This window comes from Haliotis rufescens, unplaced genomic scaffold (genome assembly GCF_023055435.1).
Source record: "Haliotis rufescens isolate VD_foot unplaced genomic scaffold, xgHalRufe1.0.p SCAF_38, whole genome shotgun sequence".
Lineage (NCBI taxonomy): Eukaryota > Metazoa > Mollusca > Gastropoda > Lepetellida > Haliotidae > Haliotis > Haliotis rufescens.
In genome coordinates this window covers 734,132-753,341 of record NW_025964090.1, presented here as the reverse complement: position 1 = coordinate 753,341, position 19,210 = coordinate 734,132, and positions in this window count along the sequence as shown.

The window sequence follows — 19,210 nt, the reverse complement described above, 5'->3', positions numbered from 1 at the left end:
GATGTTTATCATGTTTTGGGTGATCAGATTATCAATGATGCAGAAGTAGCTTTAGACTCTATTGTCAAGATATATCAGTCCTCAGCAGAACAGTTTAAAAGAATATATAAAGGATGCCCTATAAGAATACGTAATCAACCTCCATGGTGGGATAGCGATTTAGAAGATTTAAAAAATAGAAAGTATCATGCTCTTCGGGCCCATAGAGACCAGAGTTATGACTTTAGTGAATTTAGAAAGTTGCGCAACTTGTTTAAATCTAAATTTAGATTTAAGAAATATGTTTACCAGAATGATATGAGACAAAATTTAATTGACTGTAGAAACAATGCTAAATTATTTTGGAGAAGGCTAAAACAGGGTGCTTATGGTGAAAGCATTTCACAGCAAATTAGTAGCTATGATTGGATACAGCATTTTAGTAACCTTCTGTGTGTAGACAACATATCCACTGAGGGTTTTGATTGTGACATATGTAATACGGAGGCAGAAGAGGCGTCTACATTTAACTTAAATGGCCCTATTACTATGAAGGAAGTTTTGTTTCATATTGAAAAGTTGGGATTAAATAAATCCCCTGGTCCTGATGGCCTTGCTGCTGAATTTCTGAAAGCATCATCAGATTATATTCTACCTGTGTTGGTCTTATTGTTTAACAACATATTTGATAATGGTGAATTCCCTAAAGAATGGGGGAAAAGTATAATATGTCCTTTATTTAAGTCAGGAGATAAACACTGTATTGATAATTATCGTGGAATCTCCTTGATAGATATTATTTGTAAAGTTTTTTGCTCTACTCTTAACTCCAGACTGCATCTTTGGTGTGACGAACATAATGTCATTAATGAAGCACAGTTTGGCTTCAGAGCTAATCGCTCCACTATTGATAGTATTTTCTGTTTGCAATCTATTGCCCAAAAATATGCCCATAGGAAAAATGGAAGATTTTATTGTTTATTTATAGACTTTTCAAAGGCTTTTGATTTGATTAAACATGACGTTTTGTTAAAAAGCTTAAATGAGTTAATGGCAAATTTTTTAAGATAATAGTTTCAATGTATTCAAATTTAAGTGCTTGTGTAAGACTCTCTAGTGGTTTATCAAATTATTTTAGGTGCAACATTGGTGCGAGGCAGGGATGTACCTTAAGCCCACACTTTTTTATTATTTTTATAAACAAGTTAATGTACTTCATGCAAGAAACTGGTGGCAGGGGTGTCTATGTTTCACCTTCCTTTAAAGAGATGTTTGTTTTGATGTTTGCTGACGATGTGTCATCTCTGGCAGATTCGTGTTTACAGTTACAAAAAAAGATATATGCCTTGGAACACTTTTGTGATGTAACGGGTATGAAAGTTAATTTGAATAAAACAAAGATAATGGTTTTTCGTAATGGAGGCCCTTTGCATGCATATGAGAAGTGGTATTTTATGGGAAAACAGATTGATGTTGTATCAACATATACATATCTGGGTCTGTTTTTTACGCCCAAACTTGTTTTGAGTAAGGCACATCTTTCACTTACCGCACAAGCACAAAAGGCTTTATTGGCTATTTATACATATTCCAGGAAATTTGGTAATTTATCATGTAAAGATTTGTTTAAAATATTTGATGCTACAGTTGTACCCATTCTTTGTTATGGTGCAGAGATATGGGGTGTGAATTATTGTAGGAGAGTGGAAAGTGTACAGATAAAGTTATGTAAATGGATACTTAAAGTTGGTAAAAGTACTACAAATAATATGGTTCTAGGGGAATGTGGAAGAATTCCTCTCCAGTATATTTATATGACAAGAGCAGTTAAATATTGGACTAAACTTATTAATTTAAATGACAATAGATTACCATTTCAATGTTATAGCATGATGTTATCACAGGATGAGAGTGGAAGAGTAAATTGGGTCACACATATAAAACATTCTGTTTCAATTTGGATTTGGATTTGTTTGGGTTACACAGGATGTGGGTCATATTGATACATTTATTTCAACATTCAAGCAGAGATTGTTTGATAATCTCCATCAAAAATGGGTTGCAGAAGTAGGTAACTCTTCAAAGACATATTATTATAGGTAGTTTAAGTCATTACTCAATGTTGAATTGTATCTATCCTATAATCTACCTTTATCTATCAGGACAGCCATGTCAAGATTTAGATGTGGTAATTATGGACTTGCAACAGAAACGGGACGTTATAATAATATTGAATACTTAATGCGATTGTGCCCTTTTTGTTTCAAGGAAGGTATTTCATCTATTGAAGATGAACATCATGTATTAGTTGTGTGTTAACAGTATGATACCTTAAGAAGTACGTACATTGTTAAGCACTTTAGATCAGCCTCATTACAGGCGTTTATTAGTATTATGTCATCAGATAACTATAATGTTATTCATGATACTTGTCAGTATTTGCATAAAGTTTATAAACACAGAATTGCACTCTTAAATGATGAGTGATATTTATAGTTCATTGAAACATAATGTCTCAATGTCAAACAACTACTGTCAACATTTGAAACATGTACCAACTTTCTTGCATATGATTGACATTGTACATCTGCCTTTATATTAGCGTAAGCGCAGTACATGTTAATAAAATCAAGCATGTATTATGGGCCTTTGGCCTTTATACTGTAATAGAGAATCTGAATCTAATACAGATGGAAATGTTTTTTCAGTCACTTTGTAAAATAACTGAATATTTAGACGTTTAATAAATTTGTTACACATTTGACAGTAAAAATAATATACACACTATAAAAAAAGCAATGCTCAGGTGAAATATTTACTTTGTGTTGCAAGTCAAAATAGTGTAGAAGAAAATCGCAAAATTACCAGGCAAGTGACTTATCAAAACTTCGTCACCATTACCGATGCTACCCACAAAGATACCTACATTTCCTTATTATCACCAAAACTGTATTTCATTTTGTTGATAAATGTGACCATACGCCCTTATTACTACCCATTAAAGTGACAAATGCGTTTACGAATGGCGCAGCAGAGGTCGCGAACTAGTCTAGATTTCTGCTATATATCCGGGTACTCACTGGGAAAAAAACCCAGTGTGAAAAGTGTAAAAATATTTAATAAAATAAAAGGTTAACACTTACTGGGAATGTCAGTGACTCCAAGTAGCTCAATGCCTTCTTTGGTTTTACTTCTTGCATCGAACTCGTTACGCTTCTCAGTGCTGCCCGAGTAAATGACCACATCTCTTGTGGAACGTTCCCCCGTCTGCAACTTCACGTTAAAGTAAGGAGTGCCATACTTAGTTCCTAGTTTGATGGGTGACACGTTCACCACGTAACCTTTTCTAGACTCATCTGTCGTGTCGTCTCTTTTCATCTTCTTGGAACTCGACGGAATATTTATTTCTCCCTTAAAAATACATTGAAAATCGTAATAGAATTAGTTTTGAAACTTTTTTTTTATAGATAATCGTTAATATGCAATCTTTTAAAAGGATATCTACTTTATGATTAAATATGAGTTCATTCGGTAAATTCCGTAAATCTCGGTCGTGCCACCGGAGAGGAATCGTAGATAATTGACAATCTTTGGTATGGTCACTTGGCCGGAAGGAGGTTAAACCGGTGGGGGGGGGGGGGGGGGGGGGGGGAAATGTGTGTGTGTGTGTGTGTGTGTGTGTGTGTGTGTGTGTGTGTGTGTGTGTATGGATAAGCTTACGCCAGTACCGTTAAATGAAGGGAGCTGAGAATGGATGTTTGTTAGTTAGTTAGTTAGATTATGTTGTTTGGTTTTGGTAGTTTATTGGTTGATTGGAGAAGGCCCTTCCGAGGACGTTCTTTAGTATTCTTAGTTGATTTAAATTGTGTGAACGGGACTTATAGTGAAATTTTGCTGCAGCTTGCGTTGTTTACCCGCATAATGTACACTCTATTTCACTGAGACTGACAAGTGATCTATGTAGTCCATTACGGATAAACACAACCGCAGTTCGCTCAAAATTACACAGAAAGTCCACGAACTTGTTTATGAAATCCACAAACATATACCACAGGTTTACCGGATACAGCGTCAAGAGCAAGGACGCTTCTTTCAGTCTATTTACTGAACTGTCGTAAAATCTGACTGTTTTCCCCATAAAATGACATTTTCACAGTCGGATCACAGTTTGCTGTATGTAAACGTGGAATTTTGTGAAAGCATTTCAATGTCGAACGGCATATTTAAACACTAAAGCGTGACTAGTCTGACATTTATTGGATGATCTGCTGAGGTACAATAGGTTAAAATTTGTTGTTATAGATTAATGCTGTTCACATTTTTCTCTTCCTATCATTCAATGCGACGTGGCTACAATTAGGCATGACTATGAACAGGCCCAGTATACATACACACGAAATTTGGGCGAAATCGGCCCAGTATTAGTCGAAATATTAGTGTTTAGAGTTGTGCTATATGGCAAGTTTATGGACCTGCAGTACAAAATGATGGGCATCTGATTGCGCTGCCGCATGGCAAATCTGGAAGTCATTGGACATTTAGTTTCGAAGATAATTGCTGCTGAAGTTAAAACTTTGATGAGTTATCTGCCCTTAGCCATTGGGCCTATGGCCTTGGATTTTTGCTGGCTGCTGCGTCACGTTGATGCCGATGTTGCTGTCGGTTTTGAAGCCATTCTGGCCACTGGTTGTCTTTGCAGGTCTGGTACAAAAAACGGCGGAATAATAATAATAATAATAATAATAATAAACACAACGATTACAGTAGGGCTCTACAGCCTTTCAGGCTTGGAGCCCTAATAATAAATCGAAACGATTACAATAGGGCTCTACAGCCTTTTGGCTTGGAGCACTAATAAACCAACCCCACACAATGGAGGAGCTCCTCTACGTAATCCAAAACAGGAAAAAGGGCACAGCCCCAGGATTAGACCTAACTTCTTACCAAATAATTAAAAAACTCCCCCTACAACTACTCCAGGCACTACTCAAACTATACAATCTCATCTACCTAAACGGACAGGTTCCTACTCCCTGGAAACAGGCCCTAGTCATACCAATCCCTAAACCTAATAAACCAGCTAATCAAGCTAACTCATATAGACCAATATCCCTAACTTCAAACTTATGTAAAGTAATGGAATCAATGGCTAAAAATAGATTACAACACTACCTAACCCAAAATAACATCATAAACCCAGATCAAAGCGGTTTCACTCCTGGCCGCTCAACCCTAGATAACCTCGCCCGACTAGAGCAAGATATTAAGACAGGACAACTAAATAAACAATATACCACAGGCATCTTCTTAGACTTCTCTAAAGCTTTCGACATGGTATGGCACGACGGGCTAATACAAAAACTTAAAAAAATAGGACTCAAAGGTCAGATAATAAAGTACATCCAGGACTTCCTAAACAATCGTAAAATAACCGTGGGTATAGACCAAACACTATCGGACCAATGTCCCCTAGAAAATGGCACTCCACAGGGCAGTATCCTCAGCCCCACCCTCTTCAATATAATGATAAACGATCTATTCGAGGGCCTATCCCCTAAAGTAAACACATCAAAATTCGCAGATGATGGAGCCATCTGGATCCGCACTAAAAGCATGAAAATGGCCCAAAATTTACTCCAAAAATCTCTTAATAAAATCAACAAAGGGCTGACAAATGGGGCTTCTCCCTTAACTCAGAAAAAACAACAGGAATAGTATTCAAACATAAAAACATGAAACCCGCCTCCCCAATCCTCCAGCTAAACAATCAAACAATCAAATTTCAAAAACAAACCAAATTCTTAGGACTTATTTTTCGATGAACATCTCACCTGGGATGCTCACATCCAAAACCTAACAACTAAATGCAGTAAAGACCTAAACACCCTAAGATGCCTAACTGGCTCTAACTGGGGAGCCTCCAAAGATACCCTCCTCTCTCTCTCTCTACATATCACTAATTAGATCAAAACTAGACTACGGCTGCGCCATATACAACACCCTAAACAACTATCTATCTAAAAAACTTGACTCACTACAATATCAGGCTCTCAAACTAATTACACGCACCCAACATGGCACCTCCTACACCTCACTTCAGGCCTTAACAGGAGAAATGCCACTAAGTCTACGCAGGGAACAGCTAAGCTTAAATTTCTGGGCGGCGTCCCAATCAAACCCTCTCATCCAAAACTTAATAAACCAAAATATCAGCCCCAAAAACCAAGCTCTAGCTCGTAAACACCCCTTACTTACCCCAATATCCCAAAGAATAACAAACTACCTAAATGAACACCAAATTAAAAATCTTAAACAAAACTGCAAACAATCAAATATCTTCACCCGTAAACTTAAAATACCCAAAATAGACACAACACTAGCTAGCCAAATAAATAAACAAACCGACCCAAACATAGCTAAAACCACCACACTAGCATACATACACGAAAATTGGCCAAATTGGTGTCACATTTACACGGATGGATCTTCAGATCCGACCTAACACACAGGTTTGGGAGTCCATACCACACAACCAACTAAAACTACACAATCCTTCCCACTCACAAACAACCAATCAATATTCACGGCAGAACTAATGGGCATGGCCTCAGCCCTCCATAATCAAGAATCCAAAAACCACAAAAAAATCCTAATACTTACCGACTCCCTAAGTGGACTGCAAGCCCTCCAAAACAAAAATACCAAAAACCGACCTAAATTAATAAATCAAATACTTAAAAGCTCCAACGACCTAACTAAGGCAGGCAAACAAATAACCTTCTTGTGGATACCCGCCCACGTAGAAATATACGGTAATGAAAACACCAATAAGGCAGCTAAACTATCCCTCAAAATCCCAGAAATAATCTTAAACTTACCCATCTCAAAATCAGAAATTAAAAGCGTAAACAAGCAAAAATTCACAAAAAAATGGCATAACCTATATCTAAACTCAAATAGTCGAATCAAAAAAGTACTCAGCAAACCACTAACCAAACCAAAAATTCTCCATCCATCCCAAAAAAATCGACAGAGTAATCACTAAACTCCAAACAGGACACACCAACCTAAATAACCACCTTAAACAAAATTAAAAAACATACTACAGGTAACTGCCCACACTGCAAACAACTAGAAACCGCAGAACACGCACTCATCCACTGCACACACTACCTAACATATCGAACCGTATTACAAACCACCCTCAATCTAAACAAGGCTCTCACTCTAGAAGCAATACTAAACCCACAAAATAAACTAGAAAACTTCAAGGTCTTAGGCGTATTCTTAATCAAAACGGAATTAATAAAACGCATCTAAAAACACTATAATCTACCAAATCAAAATTACATAAACAAACAAACATCCACCATACCCAGCTCCCTTAGTTCTCCTCCCCAATCCCATCGGCATCTATTCCAAATCTCAAAATTCCCAAATAATTAAAATTAAAATTCTATATAAGCAACCCCTAAACCCTCTTGGGTTGCACACACCACTTTCGCCCCTTTCGGAAACATTAAATGGCCTGGCTGGGCCCGTGTGCGAAATACGCATCTCCAAAGTAAGTAAGTAAGTACTGACTGAACCACTAAACACAAACTGACTGATCACAGTTGTGTCACAGGTCCCGTACTGTACACAACCCTCCGCGCTTACCAAGCTCGGTTCGCTCACCAGCTTAAACTGCACGGTTGCCAATCACCCAGGCCCCTGGGACTGACAAATATGAACTTGGAAATGGAGATGGCGGACTTATGTCCAGAAATTACAATTGTTGAGAGTTCGCCCAACTCTCAAGAGAACCAGCCCAGCTCTCGAAAGGGTCAGCCCAACACAAATGAAGGGAATCCCTTCACTCTGGTCACCAGAAAAACTGCCAAAAAAACAGCAAACTTGACTTATAGTCAAGCCGCGCTAAATGTCCCTGACCGTTTTCAGGACAGATTCCCGTTCTCAGGAACTAAAAACAAAGAAAATATCGATTATAGTGCCCTATGGGCTCAAGGGATGCTGAAACGCAAACAGCCTCAATCTAGCCCACCTAAGGCTAAAATGGTACAGAAAAGACAAAGAATGGTCTCATCAGAATCAAAGACACAACAAAATAGAAGACCACAAACCAAATGGGAAAAAGTAGTCTTTAGCAAGATATTGCCAAAGAGCTGAAGCACAAAAATATTATTCGAATAAATAAGTGTGGAAGAGGGTATGTTGTTGTCGGGGACAACCTCACAGAGTCAATTGATATGCCCAAAACAACGGGATCAAACTAAAATGGGATACCCCAAAGTGGCTTAGCAATGTCAGATGTGCGGTACATCTAGACAAAAAAATTAATTACGACGAGCTTTATCAAATTGTCTGTCAAGCCCAAAAGAAAGTCACTCAACCTACAATCCTGTTGGCATTCAGGATCAAATCAATGGGTACAAACAACACACGAGTAGTAATACTCACATTACCAGGCCAGTCAGTCCCCCGCCACCTTAATCTAGGTGGTAAGGACATAGAAACTATGCCATACAGGAAAAGGCCAACCCAATGTACAATCTGTATGCTCTATGGATATACAAAAACATCATGTAACCAGCCACCCAAGTGTAAAAACTGCTCCCGAGTTTCTTGCAAAGAAAACTGCAACACATGGTGTACAAACTGCAGGAAAGAGGGTCGCTCATCCTTGGCGCGGAATGTCCTTAAACGCTTGCTCATCAGCAAACATATAAATAAAATACCTACTCGGATCTGAATCCAAATCTATCTAAGGTCGAAAAAACCCAAGCGACTACAAATCACTTTACTGAGCAAACAATGGAATCTGTGAGCAGTGAGCAAACAATCGAATCGGTGAGCACTGATCCGCCTGCTCACAGGCACAAAGCCACTGCAAAATGCAAGGGGACAAAAGACCCAAGCTCCCCAATCAAACCCAATGCCTTCTAATCCTTAAACTGAGGACTACAGCAAACGAATCAGTCAGGCAAAGAAAACACCAGCTCATGGTAAACAAAAGGCTCAGAACACAAACAAAGTTGTAGAGTTCATTGCCACGGCATTGATCCAAATTACAAGCAGAAAAATGAGCGTCAAAGCCAAAGCCACCTGCATCCTAAAAACTGGCTTCCAAAATAATGAAATACAAAGGAACAAAGAAACAGTTTCTTAAAGAGGTATGCCCTAAAACTCAATAAGCGCTCATCTATAAACAATCATGGACTTGCTTTTACTACAAAAACACCACCACCACTCACCACAACACACGCTCTCCAACTCTCCAACACAACACCCAAACAACATGACTGACACCGTAACGCCACACTCGCAGACATTCCAGCTCCTTACTCACCCATGCCTGCGGAAGCGCACAACACTTCTGGGAGGTCACTCGAAAACATCGTCCCGACCGAGTATGGCGAAAACACGACACACACCACCCCCACCAAACCTCAAAACACCAAAAAACGCAAACTCGACACATCTGCTCTACCTCCATCGCCCACACCCTCCCCGGCCACCTTCGCCCTCTACTTCTTCTCAGCAGGCTAAGGCACCACTCTCTCACTAGAACTTTCGGCAGATAAAATAGGACTTTGGTTTAAAAGAGAAAAAATAAAATACAACAATATGAAAAAAGCCAACAAAGGATACCAGATAATCTTCCCTAACCGAGAATCTTACAACGCAGCAAATAAAATAACTCAAATATTCCACGTCACGGTAATCAAACAAACACCTAATTGGCAACAATATACACGAGGCGTAATTAGGGTTAACCCAAGGGAAACAACTGAGGACTTACAATTATACTCTCTAGAAGCTAACATAAACCAAGACCATAACCCTCAACCCCTAATCACTAGCACGCGTAGAATAACCTCAACCAGAAACGGAAAAACGGTCCCAACCTCCATTGTCATAATCAACTTAAAAAACCCTGCTAAATTCCCTGAAGCCCCCAAACACATATCCTTCGAAGCCCACACCAACTTAGAAGTCAAACCCTATATAAAGCAGGTTAAGCAATGTTCAAAGTGCCTCAAATACAACGACACTGCCTCCCAATGCACATACCCTAAAACTAAATGTAAAAAATGCGCACAAACAGACTGCCCAGGCACATGCACACCCTGGTGCATCCACTGCAAATCCATCCAACACACTTCACTTTCAAACCAATGCCCACACAGACACACACTCACCCAACAGGCCAACAAACACATAAACATAGACACGGCTAAAATCCAAACACGAAAATTTGCTACACCCACATCCAAACCACTCCGCCCTACACCACACCCAAACACCATCCCACAAACAAACACCACAGCCATAACCGACAGCTCTGTCTGGGGCCCCTACCGAGAAACCGCACCCACCTCACACACACAAGCAGCCACTCAACCAACCACGAACCCTCCCACATCTCACATAGCCAAAACATCAACCCCAAAACAGATGTCAAAAAGACCTGAACGTATTACGGGCAATTTCAGGCACATCTTGGGGCACATCAGCTGGACCTCTACAAATCTCTTATCAGATCAAAAATTTACTATGGTTGTGAGACTTTTCATTCAGAATCAAATACTGTCTTGAGGCGCCTAGACAGAATACAATACAAAGCCCTAATGCTGGCCACAGGCACCTCACTAGAAGCACTACAAGTAGAAACGGGAGAACTCACATTGAAACTAAGAAGAGAGCAGGCAATATTATCGTTCTGGGGACGAACATCAAACCCTTTGGTTAAAAAGATATGGCAAGACAAAACCACTCGAGATGAAGCCCTAGCACGAAAAAATCCCTCACTAAAACCATCTGGGATATTAGTACGTGAACTCATTCAAAGTCACAACTGTGATGACATTCAGCCTCCAGAAAGTCACTACAAAGGGTTACACCCTCCCTGGACTTAAAAAACTCCCAAAGTTGACACTGCTTTAACATCAGAAGTCACTAAAAAAGAAAACCCAACCCTACTACGATCAGTAGCTATCACTAAAATTCAAACTACCTGGGACAGCTGGGCCCATATATACACTGATGGATCCAAGAATCCTATCAACAACAGTGCTGGTTACGGGATCCATATCCACAGCTCCAAACCCCAAGCACATTCAGTTCGCTTGCCTGATGGTCAGTCAGTATTCACGGCTGAATTGGAGGCAATTCATCATGCACTCAAACTCATACCGGAACTTCCGGAAGCAAAGGCAGTCGTCCTATCAGACTCGCTAAGTGCACTTCAGGCCATCAGTGGCAGAAACTCCAGGCCAAACACAGTCAACAATATTCAATACGAATATACAAAACTATCAGACCAAGGGCAACAGGTGGAGCTGTGTTGGATCCCCTCTCAAATAGATATTCATGAAAATGAAAAAGCAGACTCACTGGCGAAGCTAGCTCTAGACAAAGCGGGTATACAGCCTATTCCCTTTAGTAAACAAGAGATAAAAAGCAAAATCAAAGCCTCCATAGCAGAAAGATGGCAAGCCGTATGGGACGCAAGTAAGATTGGCAGATTGCTATACAAAATTCAACCCAAGGTCCAACAAAAGCCAAACTCATACTCAAATGAAAGGAAAATTGAAATTGCTATCTCACGCCTCAGACTCGGTCACAAAAAGAACTATGACAAGGCTTGTTCATCTTGCAATCAGGCTGAAACCACTGATCACGTATTACTAGAATGTCAAGACCATGCCCAACCCTGGGCTGGGTTAAAACAAGAATTGCAGTTAGATCCGCTATCTGTCATAGATCTCCTAAAGCCAAGAGATGCAATAGTGAAGGCCGAACTAACTCTATTTCTGAGAGATGGACAGCTACTCGAACGTATATAAACAGAGCAGCCAAGGATAGAAATGAAATCATATCAATATAAGAAAATAGAAATCATATCAATACAAAAACACCAAACTCACAATAGATATGTGTACCCTACTCACACACAGGAGTCCCAAAGAGGGACAGGTCAGCCGAAATTGCCTAGGCAGAAGGCGACCTCTTAAACACTTAATGCAACAACAACAACTGACTGATGTTCTCATCATGAGTTCAAAACGAAAACGCCATGCTTACGATGCTGCATTCAAACTGCGAGTCATCGCTGTTGCCGAGACGACAAACAACAGCGCGTCTGCACGAGAGTTTGATATTAATGAGAGACAAGTTTGAAATTTGAGAAAAGAAAGGATGTCACAAACAGAATACCGAAAACAAAGAAAGCAAGACAGTTTGCCGTATCACCATACAGTAAACTAGAGGATGTTTTGTATGAGTAGAATTCTACAGAGAGCAAAGGCAGTGTGGTTACATGGTAACCAGAAACATGATCTGCACTGACGATATACAAGGCTAAGAAAAGGGAATTTGAACTCCCAACTACTTTCAAGGCATCATCACACTGGTGTTCAAGATTTATGAACAGGAGACATCTCACACTTAGGCAGAAGACGCACATCGCTCAGAAGCTGCCTGACCAGGTGAACTCCAAAGTTGACATATCATGATTTTGTTATCAAGGAACGTAAGGCTATGACGTATGAACTTTATCAAATAGGCAATATGGATGTAACACCACTGAATTTTGGTTTGCCAGGTTCAAGAACAGTTGATCACAAGGGTGCCAAGACCATATCGGAAGACGACGGGAAACGAAAAACAACATTTCACTGTTGTTCTCACATGTATGGCCGTTGGGACTAACCTAAAGCCTATAGTTGTGTTTTATAGAAAGACAATGCCCAAAGACAAGTTACCGGCTGGAGTTGTTGTCGCGGTACACCCCAAGGGATGGATGGATGAAGACTTAGTTAACCGATGGGTGACAGATGTGTGGATGTCAAGGCCAGGTGGGATGAGCTGATGCAAGTCACTACTTGTCTGGGACATGTTTAGGGCTCACCTGTGCCAGACTGTGAAGAAGAAATTGACAGAAAGCAAGACACACCAGGCAGTCATCCCAGGCTGAAGTACATCCCTACTCCAGCCACTTGACGTTTGCCTAAACAAGCCATTCAAGACAACCGTCCGTGAGGAGTCGTCCAAGTGGATAGTAAACAGAGATCACACCTTCACCAAGACCAACGCAATGAGAAGAGCTCCAGTCGCAAAGTGGGTGGTAAAGCCATGGAATGAGATGATCTGTCCTCATCTTGTTGAAATGCATTGTGTTGCGCATAGACTGTGAAATCTCTGAAGGAGGTATCGTACTACGAGGGTACATTGAACACTATTTGTTCCTTTTTCAATCATTCCCCAAAGTGCTTATCAAACCTTCAGATGTGGCAGAACCTACTGGACGAACCTCAAGTTAGACCATCGGAGGTGCATCGAGATGGCTGTCAATGACAAGAGCCATAGACAATTGTGCAAAGGCTGGGCCTGCCATGCTTGAGGACAATAGTGACACAGACATGATGGCAGACTCTCTGCTGCGACAATTGACTACTTACAAATTTAGATTTTTGACAGCTTTCCTACAGGACGTTTTTTTTATGATAGGGACTGTAAGTAGGGCTTTACAGATATGTGACTTGACTTACGGTGACATGAGAAGGACTATCAGCGCTTTTCTAGATGGACTCAAGGGACAGTATCTGACCGAAACACCGACATATGGACCGAAGTTACGAGCATTTCTGGCGAAGACTGACGATTCTGACGGGTTTGAAAATGTGACAATGACGAGATCACATCATGATAGAACAATGACTGATATTGCTGGGGACTGTGTACAAGTTTTAGTTGACAATGTAATGGACAGATTCCCCGACAACGAACTGTACAGTGCATTTGGTGCACTTGACCCAACTGGCTTCCCTGACAACACACGTGACTTGGCAAGTTATGGGGACGAGAGTATAGCGAATCTAGGACACCATTACGGTAGCAGACGACAAGGACATGCACCTATACAACAATTACAGACAGTTGACAAAAGTCGGGACAGTGTGGTCAGTGTGGTCCTGGGTGAAGAAATAAAATAACTGTTGTTCGTTGTCCCACTTTTCAAGACCATAGCTGCTGTCCTGTGACCTTGATGACCTGAGGTCACCTCTTCACATCACTGCCTGTTGCCAGAGCTTTTAGAAAAACATACTTCTGAGGTTTCTGAAGCCAAAGCTGGGAGGCAAGTCTGCAATGGGTGGGCCTTAACCGTAGTAATGCAGGATAAGTATACATGTACAAATGTAAAAAATATTTAGATTTTACCAATTTTTACTGATACTGCATTACTCTTTAATGCATCCGTATTGGATGGTTTGGAGGTGCGAAACCCTCAAAATACAGAAACCTCAATAATTCACACCCTGAAGAAACGACATCAGTAGTCAATAAACTGTGAAGCAGAAAAGTTCAGAAAAATGCCATTACTAAAATGCAATTGTCTAATATTCTTCCACTGACGAATTCTGAGCGACTGCACCAGAAATTGAATGGCTCTGTTAGGACGAATTCATTATTTGCGCCGGGGGTTGATAACTGGCTTGGCTACAACCAACGGCCTAAAACTTTGTACACCTTCGATGTCCTCGAGAGTCACATAGCGAAGATAATGACTCGCAAAACTGTGTCAGACCTCCAAAGACATCCTTCCATGATTGTTTTAATCAAGCAATTGCTGCCATGGTAGAGGCTATCGCCCTGATCTCGTGAGGATTATTCGCACTCGGTGGATCTTGTAAGCCTGAAGAATGACTGCGCGTAACCAAAGAGATAGTTTTGCGACTATCTTTGGTCGTGGACAAAGGAGAAACGGGTATAAATAACCGCTTCCTTGAACCACGCCTAGTTTTGGAACGGCGGATTAAAATTTGCAATGCCTGCATCAGGCAGGAGAAGTTAACCCTCTCCTTCGCTTCGTGGATCCCAGTCGTGACTGTCCAACATCTCAATGTTTACCCATCATATCACCTCCCCTACTGTAGTATTTTCCATACCGGGACTGATAAGAACCTTGAGGTTTCCCTCTTCCACGCCCTTTTCCACGAAAGGAGTCCTGCACCTGGCCTTCCTTAAGAAACTCGTGTTTACACTTATAATTGCCTGACCTAGCGGAGTGCTGGGATAAACTGTGAGAAACCTGCTTTGAGTGCCGTCTCATCCCTAGCGTAACTGGAAGCTTTAGCATGCGTGTCCTTAATCTGTTCATTTAACAGAGATGTGGAAGACCAAGGTTGACGTAGCAGTCTGCGCTTAAACTAAACTACACTTAAACTAAATAGCCAAGCTTCCGTGTGACAGTTATTTCTCGACTGACTTTAGCCCCGCCCGGAAGAGGTTACGAGCTGCCAATCACCAAGACGTAGAGGACGCCCTCTTCAAATGGTTTCAAGCTGTGAGAAGCGAAAACATTCCGCTTAGTGGTCCATTACTGCAGACCAAAGCTGACGAACTTGCAGTGAAATTCGGCCATGAAGATTTCTGCATGGATCGACCGTTTTAAGCAGAGAGGGGGAACATTGCGAAATCTGCGCATGGTGAATGCGCAGCTGTTGACACCAACATCGAAAATGATTGGTTGACCGCTCATCTCCCAGATTATCTTGCAATGTACAAGCCTGAAAACATTTTCAATGCAGACGAAACTGGCCTGTTTTATAAACTGACACCCCAAAGAACTCTCCATCTAAAATCTGAGAAATGTAGTGGGGGGGAAGAAATAGAAGGACACAATAACTCTGTTGGTAGCAGCAAATATGACTGGCACAGAAAAACTTAAATTGCTTGTCATTGGAAAATCCCAGAAACCTCGGTGTTTTAAGAATGTGAGAAGCATGCCAGTCACCTACCGTGCCAACACAAAAGCTTGGATGACAGGTGAAATACCGTATATGACTGCATATAAGCTGAATTTTGAGGACCAGAAAAAAGATTATGTAGAAAGTGGTCGGCTTATCCACGGGATACACTTTCATGATAGTATTTTTCAGATCGTGATCCGACAGAAACATCGCCTGAATGACGGTTCTGATAGTTTACAACCCGAAAGTTTGGAATCAAGTTAAAATTATCAATAAAGTTATTATTATACACCAATGTTGTCATTATTAAAAAAATGTTATGCATATTACTACTTACGATAATAAGTTTTCAATTGTTTCCAAGTTTATCGTTCTTCATAAACTCCACATCTTTACATTTAACAATATATAATTCACAGATGAAATCGCCATAGCTACTACAGGTACGTACGTTTTGCAAAAATGAAAAATGGAATATTTTTATTGACTGGCATTCTCATCATGAGTTCAAAACGAAAACGCCACGCTTACAATGCTGCATTCAAACTGCGAGTTGTCGCTGTTGCTGAGTCGACAAACAACAGTGCGGCTGCACGACAGTTTGACATTAACGAGAGGCAAGTTAGAAATTGGAGGAAAGAAAAGACGGCACTAACAGAAATGCCGAAAACCAAGAAAGCTAGACGGTTTGCCGTATCACCATACAGTAAACTAGAGGATGTTTTGTATGAGTGGATAACAGAACAAAGACAGTCTGGTTACATGGTAACCAGAAATATGATTCGCCAACAGGTACTGACGGTTTAAAAGGCGAAGAAAAAGGAATTCGACCTCCCAACAACGTTTAAGGCATCGTCACACTGGTGTTCAAGGTTTGTGAACAGGAGACACCTTACTCTCAGGCAGAAGACCCACATCGCCCAGAAGCTGCCTGACCAGGTAAACACAAAAGTGGACTTGTTTCATGCCTTTGTCATCAAGAACAGAAGGCTATGGCCTATGAACTTAGTCAAATCGGCAACATGGACAAAACCCCTTTGAACTTCGATATGCCAGGCTCCAGAACAGTTGACCACCTGGGTGCCAAGACCATATCGGTGAAGACAACGGGGAACGAGAAACAACATTTTACTGTTGTTTTAACGTGTTTGGCTGATGGGACGAAACTAAAACCTATGGTTGTATTCAAAAGAAAGAGAATGCCAAAAGACAAGTTTCCGGCTGGAGTTGTTGTCGCGGTACACCCCAAAGGATGGATGGACGAAGATCTAGTTAACAGATGGGTGACAGATGTGTGGATGTCAAGGCCGGGTGGCATGAGGGGATGCAAGTCGTTACTTGTATGGGATATGTTTAGAGCCCACCTGTACCATGGTGTAAAGAAGAAGTTGACTGAAAGCAAGACACACCAAGCAGTCATACCAGGCGGATGTACATCTCTTCTCCAGCCCCTTGATGTATGCTTAAACAAGCCATTCAAGACCAAAGTCCGGGAGAAGTGGTCGGAGTGGATGCTGAACGGCGATCACACATTCACCAAATCGAACGCCATGAGAAGGGCTCCACTCGCAGAAGTAGCAAAGTGGGTGGTGGAGTCTTGGGATGAGATCTCTACAGACAGTTCAGAAATCGTTTTTGAAATGTGGAATTTCTAACGCAATGGACGGGTCTGAAGATGACATTTTATTCGAGGAGTTTGTGTCCCCCGCTCTGGTTTCCACGGAAGTGGAAGATGTCATGTCATGTGATGACCTCGATGACTATTACGACGATGCGACAGATGTAGCTGCGTGGGCAATTCTGGCCGGTGAGGACAGCGACACCGAATTTGATGGCTTTACAAGGGATGATGTGATGTAAATAATAATGTATATATGTTTTTATTTGTTACAAGGGATGATATGATGTAAATGATAATGTATATATGTTTTTATTTAGTAATTTGAACACAAAACAAATAACCGAAAATACACTGATTTGAAACTAAATATTCGACTTGTGTTTTCATTTGTTGGTACATTTTCTCACGGATTCATAATTCTATATACACCGTTTCACAAAATGGCGCTTCGTTGTTGATGGCAACAAAAAACAATCATAATGAGATTAAAAAAAGACAAGAGAAACAGCGTCCCACATTATGAAAGTGGATGACTGGTTTGTTAAATCTTTATTAGAAATAATGACTTTTTCAATATAATTACAACGTTTTTCATCTTATATTATTGAATATCTGCGAGTACCGCCACATGTCTTCGACATCGGCGCAGACCGACTTCGCAGTGTTTTTTGCCTTGCACTTCCTGGTTCGGCTTATCTGCGGGTCATATCATTTTCTTTCGTATTTCAATGGTCAAGTTAACACCTCGGCTTATCTACGGGGTCGGCTTAACCGCGGTCATATACAGTATTCACTGATTGGATTCGTGATCTTGAAAAGAGCATAGCCAAAAAAAGGGGTAAAATTGTTGGGTGTTTTAGACAACTGCCCTGCGCACCCTACTGTTTCTAGTCTGACGAACATTAAACTTGTGTTTCTGCCACCCTACACAACATCGAAATATCCAGCCAATGGATTATCGCTAATCTGAAACAACACTACAAGTGGCAGATGATGACAAGCATGATATCAAGTTTTGAGAAGAAACAAGACCACGTGATAAGCATACTGAATACAATTGAGAAGGTACATCGAGTGTGGCGGCAAGTCAATGCAACATCAATAAAGAACTGTTTCAGAAAAGGTGGCTTCTTGTTGACGTGATGTGGCTGAATCTGACATGAGTCGGATGACATTCTGTTATCAGACTTGCGGGATATTTGGACCGAGTTAAAGAAGGTCACAGACATTCCAACGGAAGTGATTCTCCAAGAGTTCATAAACGCCGACAGAGATGGCCGAGTGATGACATCATTGTCCAATCGATTGTTGAAAACCGAGATGGCATTAGTCGAGAGGATTCCGAGGATTGAAGACACGCAAGACGGGATCGACTGTGTGAAACCAGCCCCACCCTCCTTTGCTGATGCCAATAAGGCGCTTGAAACTCTAAAGATCTTCCTGAACACTCAAAAGTCAACAGAGATGACATCATTTGACAGTTTGGCTGATCTCAACGATGTGGTTTCACGAATGCAGTCAGCAAAACGAGGCCAGAGCAAAATCACCAACTACACATCTCCCCGTATGTAAATGGTAAAATGCTGATATGTTTACATGTATTTGATAACAATGTTATGAATTTAATGTTATTAAATGAATATTATGAAATGTTATCAGTTGAATGCTATTAAGTGATCACTGATATAAACAACCGTATAGTTGACAAAGTCATCTATATCCCCTGCCCATTTTAACACGTTATGGTCCCAAACCAGGTACCTGACCCAACATTTCTCTTATCCCATGTCAAAATAGCCGCAATGGAAATTCTAAAATAAACATTTCTAAAACTCCTTAATATCAAATGGCACTA